Here is a 23,871-nt window from a genome sequence, read left to right as displayed (position 1 = left end):
ATCTGGGAAAAGCAATATGTACTTATGACTCATCAAACCTCTTATACCTTAAATAAGTCCCTCTACTAAAAGGAAAGATCTAAGTAAAATCCCGACCCCTGGAGTAGAATCCAGAATGCTGAACTGGACTCCCTAAAAGTGAATGAAGAGGTTAAGCACTTCAGAATAACTATACAGTTATTCTGAAAGACTATACAGTGCACTGGGAACCACCTGCAATCCAATAAGAAACACTAAGGACAAGGGTGTGTTAAACGCCAACCCTCCATGGAGCTTAGGTACCAGACTCAGGTTTGCAGGGAAGTGACTGCATCTACCTGGGATACATAGCCTGCAATTCTCTCCTGAGTACAGGTTCTTTGAATAATTCTTCCAAAGACCAGATCGGGGACTCACTCTTTTAAGGTGGAGCTCTAGTGTGAGAGCATTTACATAGGAAGTATGAGACACAGCTTCAGTATTACCAGTCACTGCTGTACCTTTTAGGAAAATGCTCTAGCGAACTGACTACAAGCAACATTGGGCATGCACCCTGTGGAGGCTGTAGCACTGTACAGCAAATAATTCAAAATTAATTGGGCCAGAGAGAGAGAGGACATGCACAAGACAGACTATTCACCAGAGAAAAGGATGTTCTGGAGTTCAGACCCTTGTCCCTTAACTGTTTATGTACTTTAAAGTAAAGAGTAATTGCAGGGAGGAGGTAGCAGGGACACACAAAAAAGCAGCAGTCTTAATAACGGGACTCCATCCTCCACATATGCCCTAACCACAAAGCTACAGTCTCTCTGCCCACTTTTTTCCCTTTGAAAATCTCAGTTTCTTTCCTGCACAGTGGCATAGATTGAACAGGAGTGGAGAGTTCTCCCACCAGAATAATCTGTTGCCCTATGATTAGATTACTTTAATAGCATGTGAGAAATAAAGGTTAGAACCCCTCATGCCAAGGAGTTCACTGATCCTGTGCCTTTTTACTTTTTTGCCTCTGTCTGGTTCTTATTAGTGAACTGTTTATGTCAAAGTAAAAGGATTCTGTAGGTCCATACAGGCCAGCTTTTGCTTCTGTGCAACCCCACTGGCCCTGTTCTTCACCGGCAGTGTAGCTTCTCTTGAGGATTCCTGCCATCCTGACTACTCAGTATTGTCTGCTTTGAGATTTATTAACTTCTGGCTGGAGTTGTGTGTGAAAATCCAGAATTCCTGCAGGGGATAGACCAGTAGGAGAAGCCAGTCTCCTCTGATATACAATCATTCCAGGATCAATTTCTCATTGCGGGCAATTTCTAGAAATGCTACATGGAATTTAACAGGGGTCTAGGTTGTAGTCATGCTGGTCTAAAGACATAGGCAGACAGGGTTCTTCGGGTGAATCTGATATCTTTTATTAGACCAACTCAAATAGCTGACATGGAATTTAAGATATTTATATATCCACGGTTTTTATAAAGTGCCTGTTTTCAGTTAAAGATTTTTTTTTCTTTTCTTTTTACTGGCATTCTTTTCTTTTTACTGGCATATCACAAATTAGTTATCCAAACGCTTAGAGAATTCTCCAACATTTTATGGAGTAGGGAAGGAATCCTCCTAAATATCCTACTGCATTGTAAATATTACCCATTATATTTTCTTATCACAGCTTTTCATTACTTTGAACTATATCCCAGCCTGGAAGAATTATGGTGATTTAATAGGCACTGAGCATTTCCATGTTTAGCCTTCAAGCCTCAGTGTTACCAAACTCCTTTTCAAGAGTGATAGATGAATTTGCTTACTCTATTGCTTCCTGCATGATGGTACTTTACAAATCAACTAAGTTCACATTTATCAATATATAAAAATTTAGCTGCACAGTGACCTTCCAAGATTTTTCTGTCTGTTTATGACAACCAGCTCAATACCATTGTGAACTTATAGATCCTGAAATAATCATATAGGGTAAGACTCAAAACTAAGATTTAATTTGTGGAAAACATTCACTACTAAACTTTTATAATCAGGTAATCTTTAATAGCCTGCAGACATACTGTGTTCAGTCAAAACCTTTACACATACTACAAGTTAACCAGCTGCTCAGTGGTCTTGCCAGTAGCCTAATGGAACAGCTCAAAAAAATCCCTGGATACTGTGCTGCAGGAAGTACTGCTACTTGTTCCTTCTACCTGTTTGAAAATAATACCTTGAAACATGAAAGGCTTTTCTACACAGGGAAGTTATTTGAAATAAACTAAGATGAGCATTAAAATGCAATTGCTATTCTATACCAACTTTCCTTGTGGACCCTTGTTCTCTACTAAAACAACGTTTATTGTGAGTTAGCTTCCATGCTTCTGTCGGAAATGTCCAGCCCATGTTGGTAGACACCCCTGGGTCAGGCCCAACCATAGGGGTCTCCTGACCTTTGTAAAGCAAACCAAAGGACAGAAGAATATAGCTGGGAACATCACCCAGTGGTGCACAAACCCTAAACTTTTTGTCAAGGTTGCCAGGGCTGCGACCAAACTTATGCAACAAGATCTAGGCACCCAGCAGATGGCTTACCATCTGGAGAAGCTTGCACAGTGGCTGAGACATGAGTGGGGGGTGGAGGGGGTCCCTGGAGTAGAGTAGGGCATGAAGGGGTCTCCTGGTTCGATTCAGAGATTTGGCCACTGAATTGGGCTGAATCTCTGACAAATCAAATCAGTGACTGCAGCTTCACATAGCCCTACCTGGCATATATTAACCTAACTTTATTAAAGACAGAATAGTTTTGCCCATTTGCACTAGCTGAGAATTTGCCTTTTATCTCTAAGCTGTGAAGCTGTCATGCACAGATCAAACCTGTATTCCAATGGGTGTTTATGAGCAAGAGAGGGTCTATGTATAGAAGATTTGCAGTAAGGATAGGAAGATAGAATGTTGTCTTGCTCAGGGTTAGTAACAAATACAATAAAATCTCTGTTATCCAGCATCCCCTGGGAATGGGGGATACTGGATAACAAAATATGCCATTTAATTGAGCGGCCAGGGCCGCCACTTCTCCTACTGCATCTGGGGCATCCCGCTGTCCCTCCCATGGCATCGCTGATCCTCCTACCACCTACCTGTGGGCCCCACAGGACAGGGAGGTGGGCCCTGCACAGCCCTGGACAGCCTGTTATGCCCCCAGGCCATAGAGGCTTGGCAGTGCAGGCTGCTTTGCCCTGGGTCATGGGGGCTCAGTGAAACCAGAAGTGCCATGGTTAGCACTTTCCATTTCATTTTATCTTAGCATGCCGGTTAATTGAGCATGCTGGCTTGTAAGATTCCAGTTAGCAGAACTTTTACTGTAATAGCCAATACACTGAACACTATGAAACAAGTAAAGGAAGTGTGTGCAAAAGTACCCATAGAACAAGTGACACTGCATATGGAAAACTTGAAAAAAGCAGCTGAACACCTGTCACAATAGCATTTCCCTCATCCTTTCAGGCACTGTTAGTTACTTTGAAAACAGCTGTATCCTTGAAAAGAAATGATCATTTTAAATCTCTTCTGACAGAGATTGTGCTATTTTAATGTCTTTTCTTTTCTTTTCTTTTTTTGGAAAAAGTGCAAAAAAAAAAGTGCCCACCTCAGTCTCAATCAGTCTCAGATTATAGCATGGAAAGTCAACCTGAAAAAAATCCAACAAAATGGCATTTTAACAAAATGCATCCTGTCTTTGCAGTGACAGGGCATTGACAGTCTCCTTGTCCCTTGACTTTACCTATGATAAACTAAAGGGTTTTTTTTCTTTTAATATTTTATGCCTAGTAGATGTACATGAGATTTGTTCCCAAAGTAGACCTGTCATTAGACCATTCATTCTCAGCCTTAGTGCCATAGCACTCTGGGAAGCCATAAACTACTTTTAAGTATCCCACAGAGTGCTGTGCAGTATTAGAACTCTTGTCCAAACATGATTTACACGATAAACTTAAGAGTTCAAATAGGAAGCTCTAGTGTCAAAACTAGTCTGATCTACTGTGGTCTTTCTGAGTTCTTTGCAACAGAAGAATTGTTCTATTATTTTCCCATAGCCAAAAACTGAGTGAGAGCTAAGAGTTGGCATTTTCTGAGGCCTGTCTTGAGTCTAACAAGGGTGCCCTGAGTTTAACAAGGTTCAGAACTACTGGGTTAGACAAATATTGTCTAGGTTGGTTTAGATAAAGGTGATTCTGCCTTGAGAAGGGGATTGGATTAGATGACCTCCCAAGGCCTTTTCTACCCCTACTTTTCCAGGATTCTATGAAAGTCAGAAAAATTGGAGAGTAGGTAAAATTGTTCTATATTACTAAGACAAGCTTTATTGCATAGAGAAAAAAGTTAATAATCAGGATTAATTATGAAGTCATAGAGGCTTTTTACTTGTTCATGATGTTTTTACATTTACACAGAGTCTTTCAGAAGACAGTAACTTCATCTGATTTAAAAACATTGGGCCTAACTTCCAAAGTTGAAGTATATTAAAATTAAGTCCCAGTGACTTCAGTGAGATTGAGACTGCTCATGTGAGCAAAGTTGATCATGCATTTAACCTGAAATATTTTAATTACATCTGAAACATAAAAACAACTAAAATATATCCTTTATGAAAACATTAATGATTCCAAATTAGACAGGAGCTGGGAGAGTTCAGAATACATGCACAACTTTCACTGTATTATTTGATATATGAACATCATAAAAAGGTCTCTGAGATGCTCTAATTTACACTAGCAAGCAACAGCTCCAAGGTGGTTACTGTGAAAATGACATGGATACCATTCATACTTGCTTGGGATCCAAAGATGGTTAGCTTTCATGAGAATCATCTGAAAACCATGGGTGTTTTGAGCCACCTCCATGAACCAGAAGACTGATGGTGATGGAATTACTTTGGAGTTTTACACGGATCTGTTTTACAAGTAGAAATCAGGACAGAATCTTTCCTAGTGTTTATAGAGAGCAAAATAAATTACTAAAGGGACACAAAGTAACCTCAAAACTGTTTTAAATATGTCAATAGTGCCAACCTTAAGCATTCTAAAATCATGGTGAAGGTTTCCAAAATTGTGTTAGAGTCATGGGATACGAAAATGTAAACATACATTTTTGGTCCTTTTTCTTTATCATGTTTGACAGTGAGGATACTCTTAGGTTAAGCTTACAAGTTTTTCTCCACACTCTCAGGGTTAGAAACTTATTTTTTAAATGAAAGTTGAGATTTTATCAGGTGTGTGAATCCAAGCACAGGTAGACCATATCACTAATATTCTGAGACTCAGGATAAAATTATGATAACTGACAATTTTGGAAATAGGGAGCTAAAGATCTCCCCAGTATGAGGATATCCACTGTTGATGTTAACACAGCATAACATACTCCACATGAGGCCCTTCTTGCCTATCTAACTGAACTGCTTGCTGGGGCACGCATAGGATGGAGAGCACTGATCCATGTAGTTCTCACCAAAATAAAGGTCCCTAGGGGCATTTTTACATTAGTGAACTGCACTAATAAAAAGCAACCACACATCATGTGTATCAGCAGCACAGTGCATCCCTGCACTGAGAAAATAGAGGTGGTGCACTTTGCACTAAAGACCATTGAATGTGTTTTAGTTCAAAGCACACTACTGCCATTTCTCAGCATGGAGGCATACTGCATTGGTGATACACGTGACTCACGAGGCTGCCCAAGTGCATCAATTTATGTGCTCCTGCAAATATGATTAATCAAGTCTGCTCTGACGTGCTGGATTTCCAGTGCATCAGAGCAGGCTCCCCACGTGTGTGTAAGTGCACTAGGAGACTTGCTTTTAGGCTGCCTCAATATGTGTCAGGGGACACTTCAACCCCTTGCCAGTCCCAGAATGGTGGATGTAAACAGAAATGTGAATTAAAATCATCTCCCAGCCTCACAGGGCCAGAACTCACCCTTGTTCAAGAAAGCGTCTCTTTTTTTAGTCAGCCTGAGAGACCGATTAGCTTTTGCCGACATTTTGGAGGAAAAGGAGTTATTTTAATTATTGATCTTATATTTTATTTTCTTGCTATTCTTTGCTGCTCCTTTTTGTCCCCTTAATCTCTCCAGACTCTAATTAACCTGCCCTGCTCTTCTAAATCATTGATTTCTTCATTTTGATTTTGGTTTTCCAAGTGAACATGGTCATAACAAAACACTTTCTAAGCACTGATTGTCCTCCTGAAAATAAGTATCACACCAAGCAGTTCATTGAGAGAACATAATGTTGCTAACAAAGTGAATTGCTTGGTTTAATGACATTGCTTCTATCGAGAGTTTAATGCATTAACCTCAGACCTTTGCAATATTTAATAGTTACAGGTTATTGGAATTCTCAGTGCCCTCCTGGTTCTTTCAGCATCTGTTTCAAGCAACCTATTTTCCCTAATGCTGTGTGTGTGTGTATGTGTGTGTGTGTTTAGTCATAAAATTCTGGCATTCAGTGCTATTATTTGATCTAATAACTACCTCTGATCTCCAGCAGCCAGTATTGTTATTAAGCAAATATTCTGCCAACTCTCTTCATTGGGATTTCATTTGCATGTTTTTATTTTAACTGAGATTAATTTTGTGCCTGCTTTCCCAGCCAGTTTGCAGGCCTATTGCCTCAATCAATACCAATCATTTAAATTAATTCCTAAACTGTCCCTTCCCATACCCCCACTGCAATTCATGTAGTGCTGTGAGATTTTTATGCAGTTGCAGTTCAGGCTATCCCTTCATGTACTCCAGGCATGCCCACAACTTTCCCTTCCATCACTGGAAGACAAAGCACAATAGTGAGTAAATAATTAGTAGCAATTGACAGTGAAGTAAGGATTCCTTAGACTCTCTTGTCTTTCTGGAGAATGTCTTCTGATAACCACTATGGTGGCTTGTCACTTTAGGAAATAATAGAAGATCCAGTAACCTCTTTTTCTCTGCTAAACACCAGATTAATTTATACAGATCTAATTTGTTTGCATTGTTTGCTCTTGATTTATGTTATACACTTGTGTAAATTAGGGTATATCAACACCTATGGTATACAAAGGAAAGGCCAATTCTTGAAAGGTTTGCAGACAAACAGTATAGCCCCAATACAAGGTAGGTGGGAGTCATGAAAAGACCTATAGTTGATACATTGATTGATTTGCTATATTCCTGCCATTCTTTCCAGCTGGGAAGATGCTAGAGAACTCCTGATGGAAGCTGAAGCTGCCTTTCTTCAAGTAAATGAACGTAGGAGGGCAACTATGGAAATATTCTCTCCCTCCTCCTTGGCCTCCTCAAGAAGGAAACACCATTGTAATCAATGACGTCATATCAGAGATTAAATTAGCCCTTTAAAGACATTATTTCTAATATCCCATCGAGTGAAATACCACACAAAGTCACACAGTGACAACAAAATTAATTTTTGTCATCACCACAAATACCTTAGTTTTAGATAAACCTTTTGGTAGTCAAAGCAAACAGCAGTGACCGACATGACTGATTTACTTGAACTTTTCTATTTCATACTTTGCTGGTTTCAAAAGAGCAAAAACTATTGTATTGTCTAATGTATAATAAATAATAGAATACAACTTTATATGAAATACTGTACATCACACAAGATGGGATTCTGTGGTCATTCTGTGGGTAGAAGAAAAGGTTTAGTGGTGAACATAGCAGGTTTCAGTAGCAGGATCATGGACAAATAAATGCAAGGTCAAGTCAGCCCTATAACCTTTTAATATGGACAGACTGACTAACTTATTTTTTACTGCTTGGGAGGTCTTTCAGATGCAGCTGTTAGCAAAGTAATGTTTGCATTACATCATACTGTGCTCTGAGTTAAAGATCTTTCCAAAATGTCCTTTCTCCTATATTGTTATCAAACATGTCATGTGTCAGCTTGGGACTGTTCTCTGTTTGATAACGGAATGTGTTCCATGCTGTTCGCTTTATTTTAAATGTAAATCACATAATATTGCAGAAATGATGCAGTTCAAGCTATCCTTTTATATACTTTGACATGGCTTTCTTTTTTTTTCTCAGTGTAGCATAAAACATAAAGGATAGAGGTGCTACATAACATGGACAGCCTGAAGAGGATCTAGTTGCGGGTTGCTCTTTAAGAGCAACCTGCCATTTGACGTAGTAGAGAGCACAGAAGACCATTTTTTTTAGTAATAGAAGTTGCAGCTGTGATGAGTATATTCCCTCAGTACTTCAGACGTTACATTTTGGTACCTCCTCCTCTAGATCTGACTGAAAGCGAAAACCTGCAAAACAATATGTGGTGAGCTTGCCAAGAGCAGCCTGGCTGCTGACTTGAAAAAGGCTTCAAGCATCTGGTGGGGCATTCCTACCAATCAGATGATGGCTGGGGAGAGGCTTGCTCCGCCCCTACCTGGGGTAAGGTGAAGAGTCCGGACCTGGTTGAGGACTTCTGATTGGTCCATTTGCGATCCAGGAGCAGAGCCTCTGGAGGAGGTAAAAGACCAGCATGCCTGGCACATGGGCAGCTACATAGATGGACAAGGAAAAGATGGGCAAAGAAGAGCTGACAAGAGCTGGCCAGTGGGATGGAGCTGGTGCCCTGAAGAGCCCAAAGACGTCTTCGCGAGATGGAAGAGGTGAGCAGCCACATCCCCAGCCTCCACCGCCGAAGAGCACAGCATCGGTACACAGCCTAGTGCATGGAGCGAGACCCTGGGAGCTGCGACTCAGGACTCTAACCCCTGGCATGAGGCCAGGCAGTCATTGCAGACAGTACTGTATGGAGGGTCTGGGAGTAGACTGGGGCCCTGGGAGCCACTCAGGGTGACCTGGGTCTGCAACCCCCCTGGCACAAAGCCAGGAACCCAGCACATGGGTCTGTGCCCAGAGTGCCTGGGAATGCACAGAGACCCTGGTGCCACACAAGGTGACATGGGTCTCCTACCCTGAACAAAAAGCAGAGCCCTCTGTGCACATGACGGTGCACAGGGCCTCGAGTGGGGCAGAGAGCCCAGGACAGCTGTGGGGCCTCAGCCAGAGGAGGAGACTCCTCATTGGGACTCTGGAGTAGTGAGTTACTGGGGAAGGGGATTCACACAGGCGAGGAGGGATCTCTCCCTCCTCATCTGTAAGACTAACCTCTGGTGAGAAAGCCCTGAAGGGGTGGGGCTCCCTGGGTTTTGTAGGTTTTCTCCCTCCGGGGATATTCTGACTGGGGCAAGGAAGGCCAAAAGGACACTAGGGGTCTTTCTCTCCTCCTTGTCACTGGGGCATACCACTGCTCCAGGATGGCCGGGGCCTTGGTGTCCCTTAAAGAATTCATTTGCACCTTCATGCACCTTATATTTTATGAGTCAGAGCCTCATAATTTGTGCATTTGTATTTTATGTTTGTGAGTTGGTATGCTAATAGAGTTTAATATTGCCTGATCTTTATCCTTTGTTCTGGCTTTTTCCTATTACTTACCTGTATCCGAGTGGGTGAGGTAAAGGAGTATACATATATTGCATATAGTTCCATGTTTTGTGTGTGTTTATATATCTATTCTTTTTTATGATTCATTGAATGAAAAAATGTATACATAGTTAAGTTCCTGGAGTCTCCTGGTTAGTTCTATAGGGGAAGGAGGGAAACTGTGCAGCCAGCAGTTTCATCCTGCAGCGCACCTGCCCTGCTAACTTTTCCCTTCAGTTGGAGAGGGGAGTACATAACCAGGTACTATCTGGATTACAGATATATAGCTTGGATTAAAAAAAAGTTAACTAAATATTTCCAAGCCTTCATTTTGTGTTCAGGTCAGTTTCTAGATAGAGGTAGATGGGCAAGGGCAATTTTTATTTCAGCATTTCTTTTTTCATTCACTATGAAAATCCTATTGATCCAATTTATTTTCCTTCATGTGGCCATTTTAGGCAACAATATTAAGATAATCTATATCAGAGAAACAGTGGATACATGAGTGGGACAGTAAACCAAGATTTTCATCACATTGTTGGAGTGTGTGCTACAGCAAAATTGACAAAATAATATTTCCTCAGCAGTATGCATTAGCCCTCGGGGTATTGGTTGTACAATGAACAAATTCTAACCTCAGGGACCAAAGCTATATTGTACACATATGTAATGCACAAGAAGTGCTACAGCAGTGTGACATTTCTAATACATGCCTCAGGGCAACATCCTACAATGAGAATAGAATTGCTTTGCGTCTGGAATTTCAGGGAAATCAAATAACTTAGTATTATGTAGCTATGAAAATCTCATCAGTTCTGTTGTTTTCCACTCAATCCTTTGCACATATTTTATTAAAAATGATTTAAGTTTGTCTTAGAGTAGCCAAAAGCCATTTAGGCTCTACATCCAGATTGAAAACTGTTGACAGTTTAGCAAAGTATTGCTAGAATGTAAAGGACACTAGAATGTGATACCATCAAAGTACGTTCTTTCCTAGATACCTGTGTTTTCCCTTGGCTTTTTATTGTTATCTGTTTCTTTTATATATTGTGTTCTTTTATATATTTTACTTGGATACTGAAGTACTCACAGTGGAAATGGACCAGGGGGAAAGGGTTAATCAGAATCAAACAGAATTAACTTTCATGCAAAGCTAGTATAAGACCGTTAACTTGTAGATAACACTTGGGTGACTGGGCTTTTTAAAACTTGTTCCAAAGACAATACAAGAGCATTTATTGCAGGAATTACTTTTAAACTGCAGGGGAACCGCAAGGTACAATGCTATAATATTGACTGGAAACTGTTTACCTTTGAAGTTCAGGTGCTCCTTACTTAACTGGTTAACATTGTTTCATTATTACATCACTGATCTATTAGGCAACATACGTGTTGCAAGTCATGCAATGTTTGGTTATAATGTTGTTTGGCCTCTGCCTGCTAGTAGGTAACTACTGTGATGTAACTGGATTCGCTTAACATTGTTTGGTTTAAAGTCTCATTTTTCAAGAATGTAACTATGACGTTAAGCAAGGAGTAGCTGTATACATTTGAGACTGCTATTTACAATTTATATTATGAAAGCATTGAAAGGACCAAACCAGGAACATATTATGAAAAGATCATCATGTGTGTCATAAATATCCTATAATCCAAGTACATGATGAGAGTTAATAGGTGTATACAATAACGTGTGAAGGTTATGGCTGCCATGACAGAATAAAGCGTATTTCCTATTACAATGTATATTAACTGGATCTAATGCTTCTATTTGGCCAGGTTTATAATGCTTTTGGCTTCGTTGAGTTTCCTCATGACATATACTGGGATTAGTAAACAGTGAATCATACCTACTGAGCATGAAATTTGTTAACATTTTCACTCTTGCACCTGAAATCAGAATCTGGCCTCCTAATTTTTGCAAATATATATGCATGTTTCCATTTGAGTTGTACCAGCTCTTTTTTCATCAGCATGATAATGAATTCTTGAAGGTGATTCTGAGCAGTGATAAGAAGTAAGGAGAAGGGTAGGTTCTTATTGTTGATGAATATTTACCTTTTCCTCTAATTTTTTTTAGTTTCTTGACAGTTGGCCAATTAACTCATTTCCAAAGTTTCAGAGGAAAATTGAAGAACCTTTCTTACTTACCTTGAGATTGCCACAGGTCTGATCATGAGGTATGCTTTTGTTTTGAGGTCAGCTTCCATTACACTGACACTCAGCTCTTCTTGTTGAATCAAATGTCACTAACACTTTAGGCTAACATTGACTTCAACTTTCCTTCTTCCTTGCCTTCTCCCTTTCTGTTATGAAGCTTGAGCATAGATCCAAAGAAAATAATTTTCATGTTTGTAGACCTGCCCTCTCCATTTGTCTGCAACATTCTCCGGACTACTGTCATATACAACTCCAGAGATCTGAATTTATTTTTTATTGTTCCCATGTTTTTAATCATACTGTAGCCATTTAGTAACAAACAATAGATTTCTGAATAATCAGATGTGCATAAATAAGAAATCCCTTTTGTGCTCATTTGAAACATATACAGTTGGCTCCATCATCACATCACACTTCCATTAATCTCTATAGACAAAATTCAAATGTTGCATATACATGCAAACACAGAGAGAAGAAATAGAGTCCTGTTTGCTACAGCATGTCTTCAAATTGGATAGCTTGCATTTGTGTTAATGTTCCCATATAGTTTATATGTAACAGATGAAAACTGCAGTTATAATTAAAACCTCATGAATGTTTTGAACATTATTGGTTAGATCTTTTTGCTTGATTCAAGAATCAATGGCATTGGAGAAAGAGAAGCAAAGCTAACTTTAAATAGTCTTTCTTTAGTTCCCATCTGGATGACCATGTTCTAGAGCAAAAGCTTTAAAGAACCTGGGAATCTGGATCCAGATTTTGAATCCCACAACTTCCAAACAATTTGAAACTTGTGTTTTGATTCTGACCATTTATGGAAGAGCTAAATATAGAACTGCAAATCCAGGTTCAATTTCTGTACCTATCAAGTTCAGGGATATTCCTTTCTAAGAGATTAAGTTCATCACTAAAAAGCATGTGAGATAACCAAAGTTCTTTATTTGCAATTTCCCTAGTCTTTACTCATTATTCCATTGGACTCAGTGGGAGGTTGCTTCAGAAGAAGCATTAAACATGGAATTCAGTATCAGTATTATTATTACAAAGTTATCTGTTCAACATCAAATATGGAAATAAAGTTTGAGTTTTAGTTGGTTTTTATTTTATTCAAATCACTTTGCTAATCCCTATACATTATAAATCACTCATACTTAAATATCTGGAGTTTTGTCTGCCCTGCTAATGTATTCTATCTTGAGACCATTAAATCATTCTGTAATAATATTGTCCTGGGTAACTTTGTGAGCAATATTAGTTTACAAGGGCTTGATGGTCAAGACCATCTGAAATATGTCCAACAACCACAGAAACAAGATCTAATTGAGGCAAACATTGGAGCAATGTGTTAAAAGTCTGCCAGGCTTCCCATTATAACACCAGGTGAAAACTTTCCCCTGGGCATCACTTGGCATAAGAGCTCTCAGGTTCAAGAGAAAGTAAAACATCAAATTGGTTCAGGATTTTCTGAGTCAGAAGAACAGACACAAAATCAAACATGGTAAATTTTTAAGGCACCTTTTTCTGTTCTCCTGTAAATCTGGAGGTGGGGAGGGAGGAAAGAAAGAGGTTCATTGTTTAAAAAGAATTTGCTGGTAATTAGTCCTAACCAATTCAAGCTGGGTCCTGTTGAAGCCAGATCAGTAGTGATGAGGGAATAGATTGATATTTTGATATGGGTCATTTGATTTGGGGGGTTCAAATATTATTTATATATATTTGTTAGTCATTCACCTTTAGTATTATGCTTTTGCCACAGGAGTCTGTTCCTCCCATTATCCTTGTTGAATAAATGTCTCTTGGGAAGGCTGATTAATTTATTATGGGATCACCCCTCCCAGAATGTTATAGTGGGGTAACTGGGCTCCTTATTTTGCAGTGGGCATTAGTAGCTTCTTCCTCTGAACCTTTTCTTTCTTCAGAAAACCCACTTTTGCCTTTAAAAAGGTTGATAGTTATTTCGGGTGAATGATCTACATGAAGTCTGTACCCTATTTGACAGCAACAGGAGAGGAAACAATCTTCCTGGCATTAGTCAATGAGCCACTAATTGCCTCTGGAGCCAAAATGCTGCAGTGTACAGTGTATACTCTGATTAAAGAGAAATGGGTGCAGAAAGAGAACAGAGAAGATTATATAGTGCCTCATGCTGCAGTAAGAGGTTCAAGGGACACCTCTCACAATCTCACTGGTGATTTGAGAGTATGCCAATGACTATTAATAGGCAGGAAGAGAGAAAGCTGAATCAGCATCCCTGTAGAGCACAGTCATCCACATTTCAAGCAAAGCACAAAAGCTAAAATTGGCTAAATGTTTTTTCCCCATTAATGTGAAATTCTGATGACCTGGCTTTGAGCTAGTTGTACAAATGGAAATTCTGAAATCATGAACAATGGTATTTCTGACCTGAGTAACTGCAGTGGAAGGATGTCTATTCAAAAAAATCTGTGAATATAGCTGGATTTTTCTATTCTTAGAGATGCAGAGAAGAGTTCAGCCTTTTAGGTGCTTTTCCAAACTGCTTAACATTGGGAGTTTGATCCTTAGTCACCCAATCCCACTTCCACTGCTATTGCATAAGGAATCAGAACTCTTAAGGTAGAAATGGCCATCCTTCTTATTAAACCAACTAGATAGTTGCAAAAAAAAAGAAAAAGAAAAATCTTTATTTCCAAGCTTTCAGGCTCATGCATCCTTCCTCAGGCAAAGGAGAATGCAAAGATTGTAAAATTTCTCACAGGAAAAAATAAAACTTCATATTGCACAGGAGACCTGGAGGATGGTGTAAGCTCTCCTGGATGAAAAAGTTCATTTTATGCAAATTAGGCTTGGATAAAATCTGGAACACTCTATGTACCTCATAGGTGTCTGATGGCAAGTAGGATGTTGAATTTGCTTCTTTCTTGTTACATTGTTTCATTTTGCACAGAAGGATTGGTGATGGATTGTTTCTCTTGGGAAAGGAAGTTCTGTTGTGGTGAAGCTGCTCTGTAAGTATGCAGATTTGGCTCAAACAAAGGTCTGGAGTAGGGGTGTTTGCATCCAGGTTTCAGTGTCTTGGGTTTTGCTTGTTTTTTGTAAAATTATGAGGTATGTAAGGATGGATGTTAGGGGAAACAGCTCAAACCACTGCATGCCAGCCACCTACTCCTGCTACTGCAGCTAGCTATTGTGAGTCTAGGAATCCCTAAAGGGGCTTGTATTTATATGAGAAGAAGATCCAGCTCCTCTGGGATTTGGAAGTGCTACAGAAGCAATATTAAATCACATTTGCTTAAATCCACCTGCTTTTAACATGAGGGTCAAGGGCCTGAATCTCTGAACCATTTGCAGTTTTTCTATCCTTGTTGTACATCTATTATGTGATTCTAGTATTGATCGGTTGAAATAGAGTATTCCTAGTACAGATAGGGAAATATTTTTATAATTGTACAAAGCACTGGGAATATTGACTGTGATCTTATTCCATCTCTAAGACATCTAATTGGAAGGGATCCTGGTTTTCCTTGTTAAAACCAGACCCTCAATTTCTAAATTAAAAAAAAAAAATCCACATTCTTCCATGATTAAAATGAAACACTACTAATATATAGATATAGATCTATATATTAGATATCAGATATATATATACTGGTTTTTAAAAGTTTTAAAAAGTTATTTTGGGTGTTTCATTTTAATGACAAAAATGTAGATGTTGGGTTCCTTATTTTCGTATATTAGTGGTATTTCATTTTATTCATGAAAAAATATGGATTTGGGTTTCTTTTTTTAACCTACACGTTCCCACATCATGTCTATAAATGCCCCAAGTCACTGTAGCTCACCCTGCTTGCGTGTATGTAAAACCATTTTCACTTTCATAATAGATCTTTCTCCTCATCTTAAGTCTGTCAGTTATACAAGGATGGAGACACGGACACTGTGTCCATTAATTTTGTAGTTGGAGTACTTCCCAGAAAGTGGAAAAGCTGGATTCTAGGTCCAAATCAGCCTGAGGAGGGTTGAATCCATGCCCCATTACAGGGAACCCTCTATCCCACCTGTTGAAGCTTCCTACTTAGAAGGAAGTACCGTATTTTTCGGACCATAAGATGCACTTTTTTCCCCCCAAAAGTGGGGGGAAAACGAGGGTGCGTCTTATGGTCCGAAGGTGTGTGTCCGGGGGAGACGGGGCAGAGCTTGCCCGCGGAGGCAGCGGAGCCCGAGCGGGACATCCGCCGCTTGTTTACACCGGAAGCCGGCGCCCGTGCCGGTGGCCGGGAGCCGGCAATAAAAATGGCCAGCCACCGGCACACATAGTCTCTCCTGCCATAAAAACTGGGTGCGTCTTATGGTCAGGTGCGTCTTATGGTCCGAAAAATACGGTAATGCAGCAGTCACTGACCCAGAAGAAAGCAAACCAAAAAAAAGCCTAACTGCAGTCCTGGGTTCTGTTCCCAATGCTATTTATGAATTTCACATTGCAACAATATGAGAGACAAGCAGACTAGCCAGCATCTTAAATACATTCAGAAGGCTCACAGGATCATGACATCTTGTGATCTGCTTAATCTTAGGCTGTTGTGTTCCATATAAGCTATACTTTCCAAAATAGAACTCTAAAGTCATCACATCAATATAGTCTTCAGGGCTAAGTACAGACAGTCCAGTCCAGCTGCATGGATTGAACTGATAAGCAAGTGAATAGACATTCACTTTTGATTCCAGAAATGCAGCCTATGCCTGCAGTGGCCCAGGCCAGAAGCCAGGGGGACACTAGGGTATACTACCTTCCTGCTCATCTGGAGTAGACAACTCGAGCCAAGGCTAATCTGACCACCGGGGAGGAAGAGCAGGGGAAGTGGTTGCAGAAGAGGTGCAAAGAAATCTGGGATGTTAGGGGGTTGTTAGGTAACTTGAAATCAGGAGGGGATCTAGGGCAGAAGTTCAATAAACTGATTTAACCTAAATAAAGATGTCTGATACTACATCCATCCAGGTTTATCTTAAACCAGTTTGGGCCATTTTGAAAGCAGTTTATGTGCACTTAATATCTGTTGTGTTAAAGATTTAGACCAGGTTATGTGTAATTCCTGTCCCTAGCCAAAGTGATTAATGTAAATCTCTGACATAAAAATTCACAAATAGAGCTAGTCAATATATTTTATTTTATATTTTTATATATCCTTTAATTAAAGTCAGAAATTTTCACGGAAGTTATTAGCCTTTTGATTTTTCTCATTTATCATTTTTTATCTTCCTTAATTTCTCCCAGTGGCAAAGTAGAAAGAGGGTAGGGAAAAGCAAGGAAAAATAGTTTTAAAAAAGAAGGGGAAAAAAAAGAAAAATGATTAAACAAACAAACCAACCAACCAACCTCCTAAAAAATATAAAATTGAAAAGAGCAAGGAAAAAAGTCCCAAAATTCCTGAAAAACTGTACTTTTTTGAAAACATGCAGGATACAACAGACTGAATTTTCAAAAACATTTTTTTTTTCCCTTTTTTGACCAGCACTAATCTCAGGATCCTGACCAAATGCAGAAGAGACAGAGAAATTCCTGGGTATGCTGAAACCTGATTGTCTACAAATAAATAATTTTCAATTAGTTCTATGGAATAACAGGCAGGTTCATCTTCTTGAGACACTTCCAGCAGAATATCATGTATCTCATTACAATTCCCCTGAATAACATCCTTCTTTTGAGATAACATTCTTTTTTTTTTAACTCCCAGGTTTCTTTACATCTCCTGTGTTCAGGGGCCTTTCCTGTCTTTGCACCATCTCTAACCAGCTCTTTAGTGTCTAACTTACCTCAATCCTTTATTTTTCCTTCCTACTTGTTTTTTCTGGGTTGGTCTCTGATAAACCACACCTTGATAGAGTAAACACCTTCATATATAGCATTTACAAATTACTACAGACCAGCTCCAAATTTACTATAATCCCATTTGCAGGGTCTCCCACATATAAGTCAACCTCGAGTGGACAGAACCTTCATTTGTTGAGATTCTTACCTGCTGGTTTAATTCATATGGCCCATCTCTATTTCAGTAACAGCTGTACAACCCCATCACATTTCATGAAATTGTTTCACAAGCTTTTAACTTGGGCAAATTCACCTCTATTATTTACCCACCCTTTGCATTCCATTTCTGTCAATGGGGCTCCACAGGGGTGCAAATTTGAGAAGAATTTGGGTTTTAAGTTGAATTTATGAAGAACCCACATGTTCCTAAATGAAATCAGATCAAACTAAGGTATCCTCTTGTTGGATTTGGAATAGTGCCATGGAAATGGAGAGATCCACATCTACTTAGCCATTAAATCAGTGCCATTCACATTCAGGGCACAGACCATGAATTTAGTGGGAGCTCTGTGTGCATAGCAGCTACAAGGTTCAGTCCTAACTAACCAAACTGTTCTGAAGTGGATAGTAGATCTTAAGCTGCACTGCAGGAAGCTGTGATGACAACTGCTTTGCCAACTCATTTAATAAGTAGTAAAACATTATTGTTTGCTTTTTGGTAACATTAATCATACTTTTTTCCCAGTTCACAGCTACCCTTTCAAATGAATTACTACAACCTTTGAAATCTAGCAAAATGAGCAACCACACCATACCTTAAATTTTAAGTTTACAGAATCTCTATGTATATACACATCTGCAAAAATATAAAAATTAGTGTAATTTGTATACTTAAAAAAAAGTGAAAATTGAGTGAAATGTACCATGGTTTTCAATTGCTTTCAATTACCATTAAACCTTTTTGAGAGCAATTTGCATAATGTTTCATAAACATGTAGGCAGATTAACCTTTTTTTAGTTAATTTATTCATTAGCAGTAAAAATTCAAAGCACCTCTTATGAGAAAATAATGTCTTGCTGTTAAATTACATGGAAACAAAGCAATTGGGACATACTTGCCTAAGTTTGCCCTGTGTCAAAGAACAAAATAGCGGAGAGAATAAAGCTTTGCCTGTTACCAGAGTGTTGATTAAATTGTCTGTTTGTGAACAATTAGCAGCATTACAAGAAGATTAGGTGAAGTATTAATTAGCCCTGGGTTAAAAGAGTTCTGCCCTGAGCAGGTACCTTCATACATAGTGGGAGGGAAGAACCTAGAAAGGCCATGAATAGATAAAGGGCTTGATTCTTTCCTGCCTTGAGCATTCATTACAATGTCAGCATGTAAAAAGCTCTTACCCCTAGTGTGAGTGAGTGGAGAATGTGATTTAGCACCATCTTCTACACCTTTTGCACTCATTTTGCATGGATGTAAATAACTACACAAGCTAGAAAGTGATGGAAAATCAGACCCAAAGTGTTGATTCACTTGCATGTTAACTCTGAATGTGTGGACTCTGTCTTTATTAAGTCATTTTCCAGGTGTGGGGACAAGGGTGAAGCTTACAGTTCAAAAATTGTAATGCAGGTAATGCTTTGAACATATATAAAGCTTTGTAAGCAGCCTCATAAGGCACTTTATAGGTTAACAGGCAGAGGCATAGGTATACATTTTGGTGCCTGGTGCAAACTTTGAGGGAGGGAAGCCGAGCGCTCCTTTGTCAACCGCCCAGCTGGTGAAGCCCTGAACTACCTAATTCTAGGTCCTGGGGCACAGCTGGAACAGGATTATGCTGCACAGCTACAGGAGGTCCTTATCTGGGCCTTGGATTCAAAGACTCCCACTATTCCTACCGTTGTTTAGCTGGGCAATACAGGGCTGCTTCTGCTATGGCCCTGGACCTAGCTTCTATGGCTGGACAGCAGGAGGCTGCTCTAGCTCAGCTTCTAGGAGTGGGCAGTGCAGGGCTGTCCCTTATGTGGCCAGCACATGGCTCCTACAGCTAAATGGTGTTGTGATTCTCTAGCTTAGCTCCTACTACTACTGTTACACTACTGTTCCCAGTGAGATAAAAACACATAAACCAAAATACTCTTCCCTATAAGAGTGCCCCAAGGGATGATGAGGTCGAACGGTCATAAACTACTACAAGACCATTTCAGGCTGGACATAAGGAAGAATTTCTTTACTGTCCGAGCCCCCAAGGTCTGGAACAGCCTGCTATTGGAGGTGGTTCAAGCACCTACATTGAACACCTTCAAGAGCAAATTGGATGCTTATCTTGCTGGGATCCTATGACCCCAGCTGACTTCCTGCCCTGGTGGGGGACTGGACTCGATGATCTTCCAAGGTCCCTTCCAGCTCTAATGTCTATAAGATAAAGACACATAATTGTCAGATAGAGGGACTAGGACATAGACAAGTCTAGTTGCTTATTCAAGTTGATAAACATTTTTGTGGAAGAGATAAGAATAGAGTCCAGGTGGCAGATCCTCGGTTGATGTCAACTTTAATAGCTCCCATGGAAAACTTTAATGAACGGTTTGACAAACTGGGAGTATCCACATGTTCATTAATGCACTGTAGTTACTGTGCATTAAATTTAGTACTTGTATAATCAAGTATTAAATTAATGTGCAGTAAGTGGCATTATTGCTCAGTAAAGCCTGTGCATGCCTTTTTAGCGATGCTAATGCACAGTAGCTTAATAATACTTCACAGTAGTTTATTATTACTGTTTGTGCTGTGATGCACTACTGCACAGTATTATTAGGTTACTGTGCAGTTAGCGTCTTGTGTAGATGTGCCCACTGACAGTAAAGTGACAATATACAAACTGGGTACATCTACACATGAAATTAATGGGATGCAATAAACTTTGGAGCTGTTCATACTGGAGCTAACTGCCTTTGTGTGCCTGGGACCACAACACTCTAAGCCAGGGTAGAGCAGCTCCAGGCTAGCAGCGGGTATAGGGGATCAGCCCCAGGCTCCAGGTGGCAGCAATGGGTGGCAGAAGAGCTGGCTGGGCCATGAGGGTGCAGAACCTGTGGAGTCCCGTGGCTAGGTGGCAGGCAGCCTCTGCAATTTAGTATCATCATGCCCCAGTCAACCCCTGTCACTATCTACACAGGCATTTCATTGTAGTCACTTACTCTCCCATAAGATCGTACTGTCTCCAACAGTATGGACAGTGACAATTTACTGCTAAGCTAATTAGTCAACTGCAGTAAAGAGCATGTATAGATGTACTCCTTGTGGCTCTATCCCTAAATCTCCCGATTTAAAAGATCATCCAGTCTACGTACATACATAATCTGGCTTGCCTTTTGCCACCACTGTATACAGTATTCCCCAGTCTCCCAACACAAACACACCAGTATACTAAATTATGCTTTTCCTTACTCTAACATCTGATCATGACACCATGACTGCAGTGGGGGCAAGAAATTTGGCATTGATCACCCCCCCCCCCAGTTTGGGTCTAAGATTATACTTTAACACTTTAATTTAATTTTGAGGATGTTTAGATCAGGATATTTTGACATAGGTCTTGGTCTCTATAAGGAGTCCAGGATTGTGAGGATGATAAAGATTTCTAAAGTAAAGGAATTCTATTTCATAAGGCACAACTGTCTGCCTTAGGTATGCAGATAAAGTGGACATGATTCTGAGTATAGAAAACAGGGCATGGATGAAAAGAGGAGCTACATAGTAATAATTTTATTCATGATAATATTTTTCCATAGTCACATGCTTCTAACAGAACGTGACTGACTTAACTGATGTAAGTCCTAAGATGTTTTAAACCACTGTTTGCTCAAAACAGCTCATAAAAATGAATAAGATGTTTACTTAAATTTAAACAAGTTTCATCTTTTAAAGTGATTTTGTTGCTTTTAAATAAAATAACTTCTGTCCAGATGAATGATCTGGTCATGCATAAAGAAAAAGAAAGACACAGTCTGGATATACAAGATTGGGAAGCATTACAGTCTGGATATACAGATTGGGAAGCATTAAATCTAGGTGCAGAGGAAGCACCCTTAAGGAGTCTGGTTTAAGGGATGTGTGACCTCTGCTCTATTTTCATTTCAATGTAATTCCAGCCCTTGGATTCTGCATGAATTTTAAAGTTTTAAATAGCCAGAAATATAGTGCTGAATGAAAGCTGAGTTTCACCTATTTTTAGCATTTATTTTTGCATTTGTTTGTCACTTTTATATGCTACCCCCCAAAAAGGGACTCAAGATGGTTTACTATCAAAATTAGATTTTTTTTTCCAATTAGGTAAAATATTACATTTTTTTAAAAGAGCAGACTTCTTAGACCCAGTCCCATGGCACTCTAGGGAAATGTCCAGCCTTGGGCTCTTATGTACCACAAGGGTTACTGAGTTCCAGAGTCACAAACCATACATTTTCACTAATCAAAATAAATCTGATCAGCTCCATAGTACAGATGGAGTTGAACCTGACCCCCTGAGCTATTTTGTCATATCTCAATTCACAGATTTGCAGTTTCTGACCAAGCTCCCCTTAACTGTATTGAAAGCAGGATTTGGGACCATGTTTATATTTTCATAGGATTTAGCCATCCTACCTAAGTCTCTGGTTTCATTATGAAATTCTGACATTGCTGTAGTATGGTGATTCCCAAACTCTTACAGATTGCGCACCACCAATTTAAAATGATACAACCTTAAGTACTACCAGCAGATTTTTCTCATGTAAAGTAATTATAATAAATCTGTTAATGTGTACCACTGCCTACGCTGGTTGTCTGTGTACCACTGGTGGTACCCATAGTACAGATTGGGAACCGCTGCTCTAGTAGGTGAAAGGTACATAGTTAACTGAAACATTTTAATCAATGCTCCCTGTAAATAATTTTCCCATTTATCTGTGGCTGATTTGTATCATTCTCAGTTTGCTTTACAGTGAAATATGCTGAAAATATATTAAGTGTATATTGAAGTTACCATCACTTGGAATGACTAGTTTTGGTTAATTTTTTACTGTAAAAGTATCTCATTTCATATATCATGTTAATTTTATTATAGTCAACATTACTTCTATTTTCTCTTTGTGTTCTATGCCCAATCATACATAGCTGATCTGACATCTGTGCAGGGTCAAATGGCTACAGTGGGCCTCTATGTGGGCTCAATAGTTTGGTTTTGTTCATGTGATTAAAGGGTGCTTGCAGTATCTAAGCTTTATCCTGTGTCTACATAGCAAAATTAATGTACAATTGTAGCATGTGGAACAATATAGCTAGTTCAGTAACAATAGCAGTGAAGGCATAGCAGCACAAGGTTTTAATACAGGCTAGCAGCCAGGTTATGTAGAAAGAGTCTTTTGAGTGCTTGTATACTGGTTGTTGTAACCTGCTAGAGGTCGTGGGAATGGCTCCTCACTGCTACTGTTATCTAGATTAAGATAGATTAAGCAAGCACAGGCATTCTAGCGCTGAGTACAATTACAACTGTATCCTCTTTTGGTTGTGACTGTAAATTATTTGGGGCAGAAATTCTCTCAGTATTTATATTTGCTCCAGGGATGATCGTTTTGATGGTTCTATACAAATATTATTAATAAAAAATTAGTTTATTTTGACTTCATAATGGAGACAAAAAAACCAAACACATTCAACCTTTGTTGAAGTACTGCACATTCCTGTACGATAAATTGCCATTGTGTTTGACAATGATGTAAAAGTCAATCAGCTCATTAGCAATGAATACTATACAGACATAGTACTACCAACTTCTGAGAATGAGAAAAAAAGATAGTAACACACTAGGAAATAAAAAGTCTATGTATAAAAATAACCTCTTCCTATGGCAATTTATTCTAGGTATGACAATTGGAAACTGACTCTGTGTCTGTTAGTAACTCCATGTGGGGCCATCCCTAAGGGGCACAAATTGGGGCAACCGCACTGGGCCCTGTGCTTTGGGAAGCCCCGCAGAGCCAGGCAGAGCAGTAATGGCATGGAGCTGGGTGGAGAGGCAGCTCCACGTCCAGCCACTTGCTACTCTTCTCCCCCACCCCCACCACCAGCGCGACTGCTGTTAATGGCAGTGGCAGCCTCTTTGGGTCTGGGATCAGCAAAGCGGGGTGGGGCCCTACATGGGCAGATTTGCCCCAGGCCCCGCAACCTGCTCAGGTCACCTCTGACTCCATGGATAAGTAAAAGTAAATAATTTGCTATACCTTTGTATATATTTCTCAGGAGAAGTCTTTGTACTAGATTAAGACTTCCAGGAAACATGTCTTGAAGTCCACCAGAAAATCAGTCTGGCAGCAGATACTGAAGCCATCATCACACAGGGTTTTCCCCATCCTATTTGAAAATTCCTGAGTACTACAGAATCAACAAAACTTTCTAAAGAACAATTACTTTTTAAATATTAGTGTTCTTTTGTGGGCGGGATAAAAATTGAAGCAACCTCTGA

This window comes from Crocodylus porosus, unplaced genomic scaffold (genome assembly GCF_001723895.1).
Source record: "Crocodylus porosus isolate Cpor-Errol unplaced genomic scaffold, CroPor_comp1, whole genome shotgun sequence".
Lineage (NCBI taxonomy): Eukaryota > Metazoa > Chordata > Crocodylia > Crocodylidae > Crocodylus > Crocodylus porosus.
Note: the sequence above shows the minus strand (reverse complement) of the source record.